This window comes from Thermobia domestica, chromosome 1 (assembly GCF_964235325.1).
Source record: "Thermobia domestica chromosome 1, izTheDome1.hap1.1, whole genome shotgun sequence".
NCBI classification, from domain to species: Eukaryota; Metazoa; Arthropoda; class Insecta; order Zygentoma; family Lepismatidae; genus Thermobia; species Thermobia domestica.
The window spans coordinates 278,635,730-278,652,018 of NC_137454.1; the positions used below are offsets into that span (position 1 = coordinate 278,635,730).

The window sequence follows — 16,289 nt, forward strand, 5'->3', positions numbered from 1 at the left end:
GGTGACTTCACGTTAGAAACCTCAGGTATTTGGTCCAGAGGTTTTTTATTGGGCTGGATAGTACTTGGTTTGGGCTAATTGGGTCAGCAACTTTAATCATTTGGGCTATTATAGTTTCCGAGATATGGGTTATTACATTTATTAGAAAGTGATTTATCCTGCATTTGTCGAGGTTAACCTTACTAATATATCCGGTCTAATAAATATATTTGTTCAGGAGAGGATCCAGAACGGACTTTTGGGGGAGCGGTGAGTTGTAATACTGCTACTTAGATCTACTTTTAAGAGCTCCAAACTCTAGGATGGGTTTTATTTATATATAAATTAAGAAAGTTGGTTGCTGGAAATAATGGATTTTCTCGTGATAAGTTCTCTTATCTTATAATCTGTTGGACTATATATTGGTGGAGTGCGAAACGGTGAAGACAGATGCAATGTTGCCAACCTCTCTACACTTTTTCAGGGGTTGTGACCCAGAATTATGCCATTATTAATTTCCACAATATGATTAAGTCAATTTGGTAGATGTTGGCAGTGGTTACCTAGAACCATTAAAATGTAGCTCATATAGTTACTTTTTCCATTTACTCACGACGGTACTGGCGGGCAACCTGACCTCGTTGGACCAGGAGCACTGGCCCGTTTGCCCCATCCAAGTTACTGGACTGAGGATGCAGATGCAAGACCAAAACCAAGACTAAATGTGTAAGAAAAAGACCAAAACTGCCAACACTCAAGCAAAAATATGACCTATTTGTGTGGGTCTTGATACTTTTATAATTAGACCCCCCCTCCAAAAAAGGGAAAACCTTGAAACTTCAAATTCATAATTTTGTATTTCGTTTTATTTTGTCAGTTTAAGCCATGGGCGTAGCAAGAAGATGCAGAAGGATTCAAGTACTCTCCCATAAACATGAAGAAGTGCTCATCGTAATCTTTTGAAATAATAAAACTGAGAAAACTAATGATTGATTTCTTTCTGCTTTTCCTATCTATAATGTGGAAGAGTGCATGGGCTTAAAAATTACAAAGAATTGTTGATAATAATAACGATAATAATATAACGGAGACAAGTTAGAATACTATATGCCTGAAACCTCACTAGGAATCAAACCTGAAGCTTTATGTATGAAACACAGGTATATTATCCAGGTATCCGCAAAAGGCTTACATAACCAGTAAAAAATGGATGGATATAAAATTTATTTGTACACAAGTCTTCAAGGTTTGACGCAAATTCAATCGTGTAAGTAGTAATTTTCACCAGTGTCTTATTCGTTGGTTATTTTACCATATATAACCATTCGAATTGTAAGATTTATGCTTTACACAGTTTATTAAAATACTAATTGTTTTGCAGTAAAATAGATTTAAGATTTAAGTAATTAAAGCTGACAACTACTTACAGTTAGATAAAATTAATGCAGTCAAAAAATTTAGATATCCGAATTCTGGATTTTGGAAAATTCCGGGTTTCGAATTTTAACTGAAACCGAAATCTGGATTTCTGATAATGACGTGTTAAAAATCGAAATTTGGATTTCAGGTAATGAAATGACAAGAATCAAAAACGGATTTCAGATAATGAAATGTAAAAGTCGAAATCCGGATTTCGGATAATGAAATGTAAAAGCCGAAATCCGGATTTCGGATAATCAAATGTCAAAGGCCGAAATCGGGATTTCGGATAATAAAATACTTAAATCTGTATATCCGGATATTGGGCAGCATTATACAAAATATTTTTTAAAAGTCCAAATTGAAATACATGAAGATAAAGAAGACATCGTATATATGGAGTTGTAGTAACTGATATGTTAATTAATTTTCTAAATTAGTAGCACAAGTTAATAATATCATTGAAATAACTAAGAAAGAAAAAAATAGTACAAATTAGTAAAAGTTTGATTAAGTGTACCACTATTATTGTTAGAGACAGTGACAAAATATCTGCGTATACTTTTATCTAAAGGCATCCTTTGTATTTAACTAGAAACTTTATCATTGTAATATTCCGAGCATATGTATTCTCGAAATTAGAACCGAGAATCAAGCATCGCAATATTTATGAATCAGTAATTTATAAGTGCGAACAATATTCATGTCTATAAAGCAAATGTATTATATTTTTATAGAGCATATCACGTACGATGCGTAGGATACAAAACGAAATATTAAGGTACAAAAGTAGACGATTTTTCGTATACGATTGCGTACCGAGATTACAACCAAGTCCGCCATGATTCTGATTTCACTTTGCTCGTCAGTACTCAAGACAATTAAACGCAAGTACAATTCTTGAGGAAACTTAATACATAATGTCTCAGGCGTTTTAATAACTTAAACGCCTAAGTTCTTAGCCCAATCTGACCAAACCAAATAAAACACGGGCTCATAAAAGATCTTTCTGGACAAATACATTGGGGCTGGTGTGAAGTCAGAGCCCAAATTTTCTGAATCTTTTTTTTTTTCTAATGCTGCCCTAATCTTCAAACTTACTACTCTCCTAATGCATACGAATGCAATCAAGCCCAATAAAGATATCTGGAAGATAGATCATAGTGAAGATAGCACCGGAAAGAAATCATATTTGAAGAATATCTCACTTACCGGAAAGTATAGTCCAAACGCCAATTACCAAAAATAGCCTAATTGGTTCAAACGGAGTATTATCCAGCCCAACAAAAATCTCGTCTAGCCCAGAAGTTTCTGAAACTGTGGCTATTTTAAAGGTAGCCGAAATCTTCAAAATTTCTACCCTACTAATCTACTGAAAGCATTTTAAGCCCAGTAAATATATCTATTAGACCGTGATGTTAGTAAAGCTAGTCCCGAGTTCTGACCCGGTAAAATAAACAGCAAATCACGTTTAAAAACTGTAATAGCCCATATATTGGGAAGTAAAATAGTCCAAACATAAGAAGTTGCTGACTCAGTCAATCCAAAACGTAGTCTTATCTTGCCCAATAAAAATATTATGTGGCACAATAAATATAACTAACAGATCAGCCAGATTAGTGGAGATAGCCTCGACAAAAGAAGCATGAATTTCTACTCTTTTAAAAATGTAATAGCCCATAATCTCGGGAACTATAATAGCCTAAACGCTAAAAAAATCGACTACCCAATCAGCCCAAACGAAATACTATCCAGCCCAATAAAAATCTCATCTGGCCCAAATAGTCAACTAGATAGCAGGAATTTCGCTCAATAAATTTGTGAAGGTTTAACTGTGTTTCAAATTCAGCCCAAATCTTCACACTTGCTTTACTGCTAGTCATCATAAAGTGCTGATAATTTCAATAAACGAATTTGTCAGACAGGTCATTTTAGTGATGTTAGCTCCCACAAAAGAAGCACGAAAATCACTTTTTAATAAATGTAATAGCCCATATCTCCAAAACTATAATCTGTTTGCCACTCCTCTATGTAAATCAATTTACACCTATAAAGTAAAATTACTAATATGAAATGGTGTAAAACTACATTTTTATCAATAAAAATATCATTCCTTCTTATAATTTTACTGTAAATTTGTAAAATAACCTAGCAAATTTTGTAATTTACTCTAAGGAAATGTATATCAACTTACAAAATAAAGGTTAAATGATTTTACATTGATGTTTGACAATTTAATTACAAAATTGTTTTTCACTGTAGGACGTTTAGGTGGGCAGGTCATGTATCTAGAATGGAAGGAAGTAGAAACGCTTTCAAAGTCTTAACTGAAAGACCGAAACAACCATTAGAAGACCTAGGCGCAGATGTGAGGAAAATATTAAGATAGATCTCGAAAAAATAGGAATACAAAGTAGAAACAGGATCCACTTGGCTAAGGACAGAGCTTTTCACAGGGCAGTGGGGAGCTTTTCTGAACGCGGCTTAATTCCTTTTCAAATACAGCCCAAATCATGAAACTTGCTACACTGCTTGTCGACAGAAAGTACAACAAATTCAAATAAATGTGTTTGTCCGATCTGTTACATTATTCAAGTTAGCCCCAACAAAAGAAGCAGGAAGATAGCTTTTTAAATAAATCTAATAGCCCATACCTCGGAAACTATAATAGCCCAAACGCTAATAGTTGCAGACCCAATCATTCCAAACGAAGTACCATCCAGCCCCCCAAAAATCTCGTCTGGCCCAAAGATGTCGGGGGATAACGTGAAGTTGTAGCTTTCTTTCCAGAGGAACCCAAATACTGAATGGTGCCAACATAAACAGCTCAAAGTAACTACTCCCTCTCCCAATAAAGATGTCATGTAACCCAAATATTGGGGGGGGGGGCACTTCACAAAGGCGAAATTCTTGATGTTTCGTAACCTTATGTTTCTCTGTGCGTAGGCTGTTTGATACTGATTGATTTTCGGAATACATACATATGTCAGTGTGAGTACAGGATTGAAATATGAATCGTTTCGTACAGCAATGTGCCTATCAGAATAGAATAGTAGAATTCTAGATGCGAGTTAATGTAAATAAGACAACTGAGCTACTAGTGTTAATGAATAGTGTTAAGAGTAGATAACTTTCAGTTCGCGAAGCTGTTGCAGCAGTATCATTCACAGTACCAAGTATATTTACCAAGAAATGTAAATCAATCAATAATACTAAATTTTGCGTGTATATACTCCATAACAGGTTACAAAGTGTAAATATATGATGTCGTCTGTGCTAGTAAAAGTGAATTTGGAATCGTTCGAACCTTTCTTTACAGCGGCCAGTGTTTGAGATTTTTTTATCTGAGTTTGTGACCCCTACTCCATTATCCTCACCGGATATGCAAATACGAATTATAACAAGTAGCTTTTAGTACTCAAGTACTTATTTATAGTGGCATGTATACATATAAATGAATAGGACGTAAATGCTATAGACATTCCTGCACGTTTTAAGAGTTGGATGTCTTTAGGATGTACCTCTATGAAATAAATATATGAACAAATGTTTATAAATAAATAATTATACATGAGTATGTAGCAAGGGTCGTCGAGTAATAGGACACCACGTAGTATATGTAAGCCAAATTTATTCTATCTTTTGCCACTGGATGGGGTTGTGTTTCTTATGTAGTCGCATGAATGTTAGTGCATAGTAATAAATGTTCAAACAGTGGGCCCGGCATCGAATGTTCGTACAAAGGAGTGTTGCATATATGGTTGCCTATATTTACATTTTGCAAATTGATTGTATCATCGTAATCACTCAGAAAGAAAATGAAAGCATCGCTACTGGAATAAATTGATCGAATAATGATAAGAATAGTGTTGTTGGGAACGATTAGTATTTCGTTTTTTCTTTCATAAATTTTCCTCCATTTACGCATATGAGTAGCTTAAATAAATTTGACATGTGAATGCTTGTACACATTAACAGCATACGCGGCCAGTGACAGTGTTTGTTTATTAAATATATCAGTGAATCTTAAGAGAAATTACAGGATAACTAATTATTGAATGGTTGTGCAGTTAAAATAGACGTGCACCCTTGACACTTGACTCGCACTCGCACCCGTTCGTTGTTTACTCTTTTGAGCAGTGTTGTTTATACGGGGTTAAGTTAGTTATTATTTGCATAGGTGATAGGACAGATGAAGGCAAATAATATATTGTATTTACTACGGTAGTTTTTTTTCGAACCAGGATAACAGTGTGATTTGTCCTTAAATTCTCAGTTTCCTTACTTCTAAACGATGTGGTAATTGAAGTTAATTGCATCTCAAGACGTCACGAATTTTGCGGACTGGTAGTGATTGGCAAGATTTTGGCTTACGTTAACTTGCCATACAAAATTATTTATTTTCTTATTTTGATTATCCCAGTTTAGGCTTGTCTTTATTTCTCTGACTTTTAAACTATTTTCCCTGCATCTTAAACTGAAATCTTCTTCTTAAGTATTCTGAGGAGTCTAATAGTTTTTGTTATATGGAAATTTCTTACTTAAGAGACCATCATCCTTCCGGTAGATCCGGCTGTAACCTCAGCGGTTTGTAACCGGAGACAGTTAATCATTCCACAAGGCTTATTACTTGTGAGATGGTTGGCTAGAAGGCACGGACTCGTACTTTGGCGCTCAGACATCACAGGCCACGTATTTATATGGCCACTCGTTTCGGCATATTAAGATACATGTTTGGCTTCAAAGTCAACGATTGTCTGATGTTTTCAGATTCGACTACCATTCTGTAGTATCTAGTTTTCTATCTTACCTTCTTCTGTACACTTCTGTTCCCATCTTCTATCTGTCCTCCTATTGCTTCTCTAAGTTTTTGTTTTTCGTTACCTACCCCCGTTAAATTTGATAATTTCTATAACCACTTAGTGTAACTGATTCGCATCTTGAGATATTATCTGGATATTTGTTTTGATTGGCACGAGATTTCGTGAGTTATAAGTAATAGGGTTAAATATATCCGTCATATCCCAGGGGATACTTTACTATCGCCAGCTTTGACCTGCCGTAGTTGTGAACCATTATACGGTGGATGATTTGCTCATGTTGTTATTTTATCTACAATGAAACAACTTTGAAATATTTTATAGAGTTTTTAACCTTGTCTTATCAGTACATAATATTTCGGCCCCACTAACTGTCGTGGTCATTGCATTAAGATTTGTTTCAATAACACACTGGAGATGAACCTTTACTGGTTATGTTCCGTGGGCCCACGAAATTATTGCAAAAATCCTTTAACTTTTGTTGTTATTATATGTTGTGAATTTCAAAACTTTCAGTACTGCTAACAAATTAGCAATATCTATTCATTATTATACTCCAAAGTGTATAAATGCTTCGCGGTAATGCCTGCCTGGTATTCTTACTAACTAGAATCTCAAATCATTAATAGTTGATTAATATATCAATATGTTTTTGGTGCGGCTACACACTTTTGATTTGTCGACTTATTCTTTTGTATGTGATGTGTTTACGCAACCTTGAAATTATAGAGAACGGGCTAATTAACAGTCATTTGTATAAGATGATGAAATAAGTGTATATTAAAATATAAATATGTGATAAGTGTGCGTTTTATTATAGAGTATAGTATTATGTTGAGATATGTCATTTCGATGTAAACGAAGGGTTTCATTACGCTCCACGATCGGTTGTAATATGATTGCTACGTTTTATTGCTATAGTTTTCGTAACGTCGACAGACAAAAAATTTGAATGTGTAGAGTATAATGCATTTGTAAATAAATTTTATTTCTTTCCTTGTGATATAATCTGACCTATATACGTGTCTAACACCTCTATGTGTCACTTTACTATCTGCATGTTGAGTGTCGTAAAGAGACAGGTTATTGCGACTCATGATTAACTTCATATGCATCCATATCACATTGTGAAACCTAAATTCTCTGATATAATTACATCTCTATTCCGTTCCCGTGACTTATAAATCTCCAAAATCAGGTAGTGTCGTTCATCCAAGTGAAGTTATCGTGATTGCTCTGTAACAGTGATGAATAATTTTCGACATAGTTTAAAAGTTTTTTGTGTCATATCCACCTAAAGCATCCCTCACGGTGAAAAGTCTTCAGAGCCCTTCGTGCTCTAAAGTATATTAACTGGACTTTGATCTTTCGACATATACTAGCTAATTGTCAACGTATAGTCATCTCCAAAATGATTGTCGCATATCTATAACTGCCTTCTTGTAAGAATATAATTTGAGACTGGTTTTGCAAGATAGTTTTAACACTAATACTATATGTATAATCGGGAAATGTATATTTGTGGTAAATTTCATAGGAAAATAATTAAAATTACCAAAATTAGAATGGCTAAAACAAAATGTTGCTAAATGGTTAAAAATGTTTCTTTTCGTTTTATTGTTCTTATTTACTGCTCTTTTGACATGAAAATTGACACTTACATGTCCTTGCCGATTATATACATACTAACACTATAAGAATTACCGCGTGAATGTGTAATCAAATTATATTCCTACAACAACATATTTATAGACATGCGACAATAAATTTGGACATGAGTGTATTTCGATTTTGACTGTGTTAAAATAAATGATGATAGTAGACTAAATCAGTTCAGAAGATAATTTTGGAAATTAAGTAGGTTTAAAGACTACCATGATATATTTTAATATGCATTAGGGTAGGCCAAATTTCAACTTTTTTCGAAAATCGATTCAAGGAAGCGGTTAAAGGGTGTCTTTTAGTGGGCAAAGTGTGCCAGATTTTTTTTCAGAATTTTTAGTCAACGCCTTCATGTGCCGCATCGAGGTTTTATGAAAAAAATATATGCAACCCGCACCACACGGTACAATATTTCATGTTTTTGGCTGTGTAAAAATCATATATTCTGTTCTTTTTTAAAAGATTCGGCCTTAGGGGCAGCTTGAACTATACCTAATTCACCTGCCCCAAGGTCACTTAGTTCTTCGCAGTGCAGTTGTTCGCTTAAATTAGCCAAATTTCAACGTTTAAGGTAAGAAGATTCCGTTTTTTTATTTATATGTACAAAACATTGATTTGTTTTTGTTTAGGCTAAGAATAGAGTTTACTTACTTATTTATTTATGTATTGATTTAACTTTTGCTGTAATGCAATTCATTATCAACATTCACGATCATTTATTCTTTGTCCAAAATAACCCAGAACTCACCACGAGGAGGTGACTGCACTTCGAGTTCCACGTACTTTTTGTTAACCCCTGTCTAATTTTCTGCCATGGCCTTACTCGCTTGCGTCCTCACTTACTTGCTTTACTTTTCTACATGGCATAGTCTTTTTCTTGATCCGAGTGTTTGCATTTTCTTGCTAGAAACCAAGGCACAGCTTATGAATCCATCACAACCTCCCGACCCACACACAGATTGAGAAGCTTGCGTCACCAAACCCACCATTCACTCTACTGCTTGGATATGGCACGGTAACGTACTTCTTTCTTCTCCGAGCAATGCAACTTAGTAAATATTTTCTTCAATCTCGTAGAGCATCGTCGGAGAACATCTTGGTGAGCGGAGGTTCTGCGGGGGACAAGGTCATCCACTCCACCATGTCGTAGTAATCGTCCACGTCAAAATTATTTTTAAGAACTGCGAGTTATTGGAAAATCCAGGGAATACTGTCTGCTTAGATTCCGTGGGTAGAAATTGGGCTAGATTCCCAAATTCCATAAATGCCGCGGTCCTTCACAGCATGATGACTTTTGCTGGATGGCAAACCAGACCCGGGGATACACCATGAGATGTATTGTACAAGACACATGAAAGCCTCGCAAGGTCTCACTGTGCTAATGTACAGACGAAGAATGCGACATGCCTTGTTGAGCCAACGTGACTGGACCACTGGACCGGGTTTCTTGTTCGCCAAGTTTGAAGAACAGTATCCTGAGTGAATTGCTCTGCACATTGCTAGTAAATATTATTGGTCCGCACTGAGGTCTTCAACTTTTGTGAATTCATCCAACCAGTCAAGATTTATTGCTTGGTATCTTACCAATGGCGCTTCCTCGCACTTGTCGAGCTTTCTTCGGATGGGTCCCGAAAGGTTTTTTGGACCCGATGCTCCTCCATCGAGATGTCATATTAAGTAACGAAACGGTAGTTCATTTCCGTGAAGAAGACAAACAGTCCATTGAAGTTCTCGATGTTTTTTTTTTAAATCAGTGTAGAGCCCCTTTAAATCTTCCCGTGTTGATTGGTGTACCGTCATAGCTACCACCGCTGACAGATCAGTTCCGTTTTCCTCCAGAAATTCGTACGCAGACGCGGCGATGTCCTCTCCACTAGACTTCGGCACGACCTTGCCCAAATATGTTCAACCTGGTTCTTCCACTATTGTTAAGTGTTCTTCTTCGATCTGCCGTCGATACAAATGTTTTCCTTTCTTCGCTTGCGTTAGAGTCTGGTCTTTTCTTCCACCGAAGAAGACTCTTCTAACAGATTTTCCGGCTATGTCATTACTTTCTTGAACAGCTGCGCTGAATTTACTCTTTTCCCTCCTTATCACATTTTTATCAATAACAAGATTTTGCGCTCTGTTTAAATGTCTCCTGCATCTTGAATTGTTGCACTAGCGATTAATGAAACTGCCCAGAGAAGAAATAACTGCGTTTTCATGCCATACCCAAGCAGTAGAGCGAATGGTGCGTTTGGTGACGCAAGCTTCTCAATCCGTGTGTGGATGGCAAGTCGCGACGGATACATACGCTGTGTCGTGATTTCTAGCAAGGAAATGCCAACACTCGTATCGAGAAAAAGACTGTGCCATCTAGAAAAGTAAAACAAGTAAGTGAGGACGCAAGCAAGTAAGGCCATGGCAGAAAATTAGACAGGGGGTAAATAAAAGTGGGTGGAACTCGAAGTGCAATCACCTGTTCATGGTGAGTTCTGGGTTATTTTTGGACAAAGAGTAAATGATCGCGAATGTTGATAATGAATTGCATTACAGCAAAAGATAAATAAATACATAAATAAGTAAGTAAATAAACAATACTCTTAGACTAAATAAAATAAATCAACTTTTTGTACATACAAATAAAAACAGCAATCTTCTTACCTTAAGCATTGAAATTTGGCCAACTTAAGCGAAGAACTGCACATAAGTGGGCTTTGGAAAGATGCGTTAGGTATAATTCAAGCTGCCTCCAAGGCTGAATCTAAAAAAGATGGGAATATATGTGTTTTACATAGCCAAAAGCGTGAAATATTGTAACGAATAGTGCGGGTTGCATACACTTTCCATAAAACCTCGATGCCGCACATGAAGGCGTTGACTAAAAATTCTGAAAAAAAATCTAACACACTTTGCCCACTAAAAGACACCCTATAACCGCTTCACCGAACCAATTTTCGAAAAAATTTGAAATTCGGCCCACCTATTATGTATGTGTGATAAGGACTAGTTAGGAAACAACTGAATTATTACAGTATGTCGTCGCTGCGCCTCGAAGAACCGCTATGTGACAGTTTTGTCGAAAATGAGTTATGCTGTGCAAATAAACCTAAAAGTTGTCAGGCAGCGTCCCTTATAATGTGATAAGTGAATATTCTATTGTTTCGCCATAGCAATGAAAAAATGAAAGCCGCTATGTACAGTAACGAGAGAACTGCTCCTTTATTTCTGCTAAGTGACTCAAGCAACACATAGCGGATTGTCCTTGACATGATTGCTCAGTTACTTTGTACCTTTGACAACACCTAGCTCCTTTATTTGCTACTTTTTCTTATAGACGTTCGTGCGCAGTACACAGGTAGTTGCTCATTATGCATAGTAGAGGAAAGACTATTCTGCAGCTGGCCCTTGAGTCTGCAATATCTGAGGAAGAGGTTAACTGAATGGCTACATCCATGGATAATCCTTTGCCTCCACGTTCTGCAGTCGAAGATAACTCATGGAACGTGAATCCACCTGGTGTCGACGATCTAGTCGCAATATCATCCTTCCAAACAGTGATGAATGACATTATGGATGTCAATTCCGTACTTAATTGTGGCGAGGAAGAAAATGAAATACAATTTCTATAAGAGAAAACTGTGTTAGCCCACAACATTTCAAGTGATGTACCTTGTACCACGAGCGTTCTTGCAACGGAACAATCAAAAAGTGAGCTATTACATTCCCCCGTTTTAAGCAATGTGGATGAAGAGCATAAAAGTACTGAAACCACCGAGAATAAGACATAACTTTTCGACCAAACCTCCAGTGGAAAAGAATCTTGCAGGAGAGTAGAACTATAAAGAAGAAATTCCACATAAGTTGAATTCAGATGAACTAAACAAATTGCTGAGACTTCATGGGAGAATATATCAAGGTAAAAAGCCCGAAGGAAACATACTTTGTGGTGGAACGTGAAGAACGAAAAATGCTTCCAGCAAAATGTGCACACACGGATGGAAAGAAAGGAAGTGAGAGAAACTACATGTGTCACAAGATTGATGAAAATGAGAGAAGGAAGGTCTTTGCATTGGTTTGGGCTTTTAATTCGTGGGTTCAAAAGAAAGCATACGTGTGTGAATTACTGAATTATCGCCCAATTTTGAGAAGGCGAACTCAAAATATTGAAGATGTTCCACGAGAAACTCATGGTTATGACTGTTATTTACCTACAAAAGAGGGAAACAAGGTGAAGGTTTGCAGAAACTTCTTTCTGTCTACTACAGATTTGAAGAAATATATTTTTGAAGTTTGGATAAAACCTCATAACATACACGCAATCCCACGCAAAAAGAAAATAGGATTTCCTCAAAACAGCAGAAGTTCAAAAAAGCTGAAATCAGATTTGATAAAAAAAAAATAGCTGTCAATTATCCCGAAAGTGTCAAGTCACTATTGCTGATCCTCCAGTAATCGAATGTACGTGGAACCTGATTTTCGATCAGTTATTAATATGCATGGAATATATAAACAGTGGTGTCAAGAAAATAATATTGCTCACGTAGAAAGAAAAAAGTTCTGCGACATTCTGGAGCAAGAGAAGATCTCAGTCTGCAAGCCTAGAAAAGATCAGTGTGATATATGTACAGCATACAAAGAAGGTAACTTAACAGCAGATGAGTTTAGTATTCATATCCAAAAGAAAGAGGAAGCTCAAAGAGCCAAAGAACTTGCAGATTGTTCCACGTTTGTCGTATCAATGGATGTCCAAAGTGTATTGCTATGCCCCAAACTGTTGGTTTCAAAACAATACTACTGCCATAAACTTCAAATCCATAACTTCAGCATCTATGTCAAAAGATACAAAAGATGTCCGTTTGTATTTTTGGCACGAAGGAGAAGGGAATGTTTCTGCTAATGAATTCACAAGTTGCATAATGGATTTCATAGGGAATAAGTCTGGAACACCGAAAAAGATTATTCTCATTTCCGATGGATGCCAATATCAGAATAAAAACAAAGTCTTAGTTAGTGCCTTGTCAGATATTTCAACCAAACTAAATATCGAAATAGAACAGATTATATTAGAAAAGTGACATACTATAATGGAAGTTGATAGTGTCCATTCTACGTTGGAGCGTATGTTTACCCCACCAATTTATTCACCTGCAGATTATCTATCCGAAATAGAAGAAGCCAGAAGAACTCAACCTTACAACATACACTATTTGGATCACCGGTTTTTCAAGGACTATGAAAAAGTACCGTCAAACTATCCTTCCATTAGACCTAGAAGGAAGAAAGGAGATCCTACTGTCAATGACATAAATGGGCTGATGTACAAGGTTGGCGAGGTATTCTACAAAATTCGTCATACGGATGAGTGGCAGATTCTTCTTCAGAGGCGACAGAAATATAGCAGAGTGGAACCATTGAGTCTTTATTATGAACCTTTGAAAATTGAGAAAACCAAATACGATAATCTGCAGGGTTTGATAATGTTTATGCATAAAGACTATCAGCATTTTTATGATAATCTTAGGCATTAAGATCAAAAGTAAAGTAACTTCGCACCAACAATGAGCAGTATTTGAAGGACATTGTTTTATATTGACTTACTTTACTATACATTGGACTTTATTGCCAACTGTATTATAACTATATGTCAATTATATTATATTAATATCATTATAATGTTTTAATAAAATTATACTTTAAATTTCGATTGAAATTAAAAGATTCAGGTTCTCATCACTTACGTATTGATTAATGTTTACAAATCCTCTATATGCTTACAAAGGCGCAAAAGATAAACCGACATGTGCTACGTAAACACAAAAAGCGTCGATTACAGTAGAGCGTCGATTATCCGAAGTAATTGGGAGACTTGGGTGTTCGGAAAACTGGTTTGTTCGGATAATCGAACTGTACATGTTTATTTGCCATGCGCGGAGCGGCACGCCTCAACTCTAAGCTGGCGCAGCTGTTGCTGTGAACAGCTTTGATACTGCCGCTACTTCTACAGCCAGTGCCAAACCGACAGAAGTGTGCTGATTGTTGAAACACAGCGACTGGCGGCTTGGCCGGTCAGCAGCGCCTTATGAAGGCCCCATTAGAAGCAATGTTCCGCCAGCGGTGGCTCAGTGCGGCAACTACTGTGAGAAACTTGGTTTGGGAGTGAGGGGGATGATGGACGGTAGGGTGGGAGAGTAACAGGTGCGAGCGAGTACATAGTTCGGTTAAGCGGTCGTTCGGTTGACCGACGTTCGGATAATCGACGCTCTACTGTATATTATTGTTGAAGCAAGTTACAACAATGTCCAGTGCATAATATATGCAAAACAAATTTTATTATATTTTCCAACTGTTTCCGTGTATATTTGGCGAAAGTTTAAGTGTTTGGAATGTTTTTTGCTTCTCCTGAAAAGTTATGGTTTTAACACAGCGATTCTTCGAAGCGCAGCGACGATGTGTACCTTTGAATAAAGGTAAAGTGTGCATGGACACCTAGTGAGTGAAAACATGGACACGCTAAATAAGTGATACCATTTAAAGCAACGAGATTTAGAATCGTATAGTGAATTTCTTTACCCAGACTATAGCGAAAGAGATTCGATCTCTCCTTGTAAATGTCCAACTTGCATGAGGAGCTATATTTAAATAATAAAATATGCTTAAATTCGTAAACTGAATACTAATGGACATACCCTAACATTTTATGTACACTAATATATATAACTTACTTACGTACATAAATACATTGTCAAATATGGTATAAATTGGTGACCGAATGCATGGTAATTCTAATTTTAAGTAGAGAGCCCTAAAATGTAGTGCAAACTAATAAGATTTGTTATGTGTATACTTTCGTTTGAAAATATGGTTATGTATGATTCATGACCTAGGTCATGAAGGTTACTAATCTTTGATTAATTCGAAACTGCTCTATAAGGTGAGCAGAAGCAGCGGAAGGGTACTTAGAGATAATAACTGTTGTATCCAAAGACTTCAAGAACTCCATTTCATGGATAATAAGCTTATCGCCTGATTTTTTTCTTGAGTAACTCAAGTACGACGTTGGTTCATTGGGCGACGTTGGTTCATTCAGTAAGCAAATGAAGACTATTTCATTATCAGAAACGACGAATAGGGCAATCAACTTAACAATTCTCACCATCTGGGCTGGGTCTGGGTAACTCCGACTTGTGTATTTGCCTCGATTCACGTTAGAGTTGTATGGGTAAACATGTGTCTCGCAACAAACAGTTCAAACTCGATTCTCAAGTAATAGATCGGGAACATGAAGCACCTTTTGTACCTATTTAAGTTTCTTTACTATATTTTGATGATTATCCCATATTTTCTTCTTCTGTACCTTTTCTTTCTCTCCCTCTTTTATCTTCTTTCTGCACCATACACCATTCAATATACCTTTCTTGTAACAATTTTTTCTTGTCCTTTACTATCTCTGAGATAATATATCTCCATCAGAATTCCTTCCTAATCCTCTTTCTTGCATCTATTGTCCTTCTTTTCTCTGCTTCCTCTACCTTCTCCTCGACTTCCCTATATCTCTCTCTTAGTCTTTCTCTATTTTAATGAGACTGAAGGAAGTTGTGATTGGAAGTTGTCGCCATGTGCGCGGTCAATAAGTTTAATTCGTTTTTATCTTCGGAAGACCGATATTGAGTAACCATTGAAGAAATACATATAAATATTAAATTAGCAATCAACATACAGTACTTCGCTTATTAAATTAAGATACCCGATGATTCTATATTCACAAGTTTAATATGGCGACAACTTGTAATCTAGTCTTTGTCTTTTTCACATTTACAAGGTGACTTTATTAAGCAGAATCACTTTTCACATCCCTTGTGAAATATAACTGATTGGTTATAACGTACTATAAATGTTATAGCACAGAAGACGAATTCGCATCATGAGTATGAAAACGTTAATCACAAATTTAGTTGTTTGTCTTACTTTCGTCTTTAGTCCTTTCAAGAAGTAATACTGAAATTTTTTGAAAGGAAAAATGTTAGTATTATTTCTTTCGTTGGAAAGGAGTCGAATTTAGCACCAAGTAGCGTAACTCAAATTTTTCATTTAAATATAAATTTGCGTATCATATGCGAAAGTTCGAAGACGCTGAGAAGAAGCAATTGCCGATAAACTTAAGAAACGTGGTCTTGTATAAGTTGAGGGATAAAAAAGAAAAAAACTAGATTATCATTTAATCTGGCATAAACAAGACAACTTTTGGAACTAGAACGCCTGATTCCATGTACTATCGCTAAACACTTGTACTCGACTGTCAGAAGGATGTTTTAGGTTTCAAACAAACATTTTATATTGCCACACATGAGAGGTACTACTAATTAGTTTGATGGGAAATTCATTATAAATTATATATTTTGCTCTCTATACGTTATATGGATGCAC

The 16,289-nt window shown here is 36.2% G+C and overlaps 1 protein-coding gene across 6 annotated transcripts in view; it reads left to right on the top strand.

The window, feature by feature from the left end:
- The window catches only part of LOC145661112 (extracellular matrix organizing protein FRAS1-like), a 3,375,101-nt gene that overhangs the window by 1,039,164 nt on the left and 2,319,648 nt on the right, over positions 1-16,289 (top strand). The gene's annotated exons all lie outside the window — the stretch shown is intronic.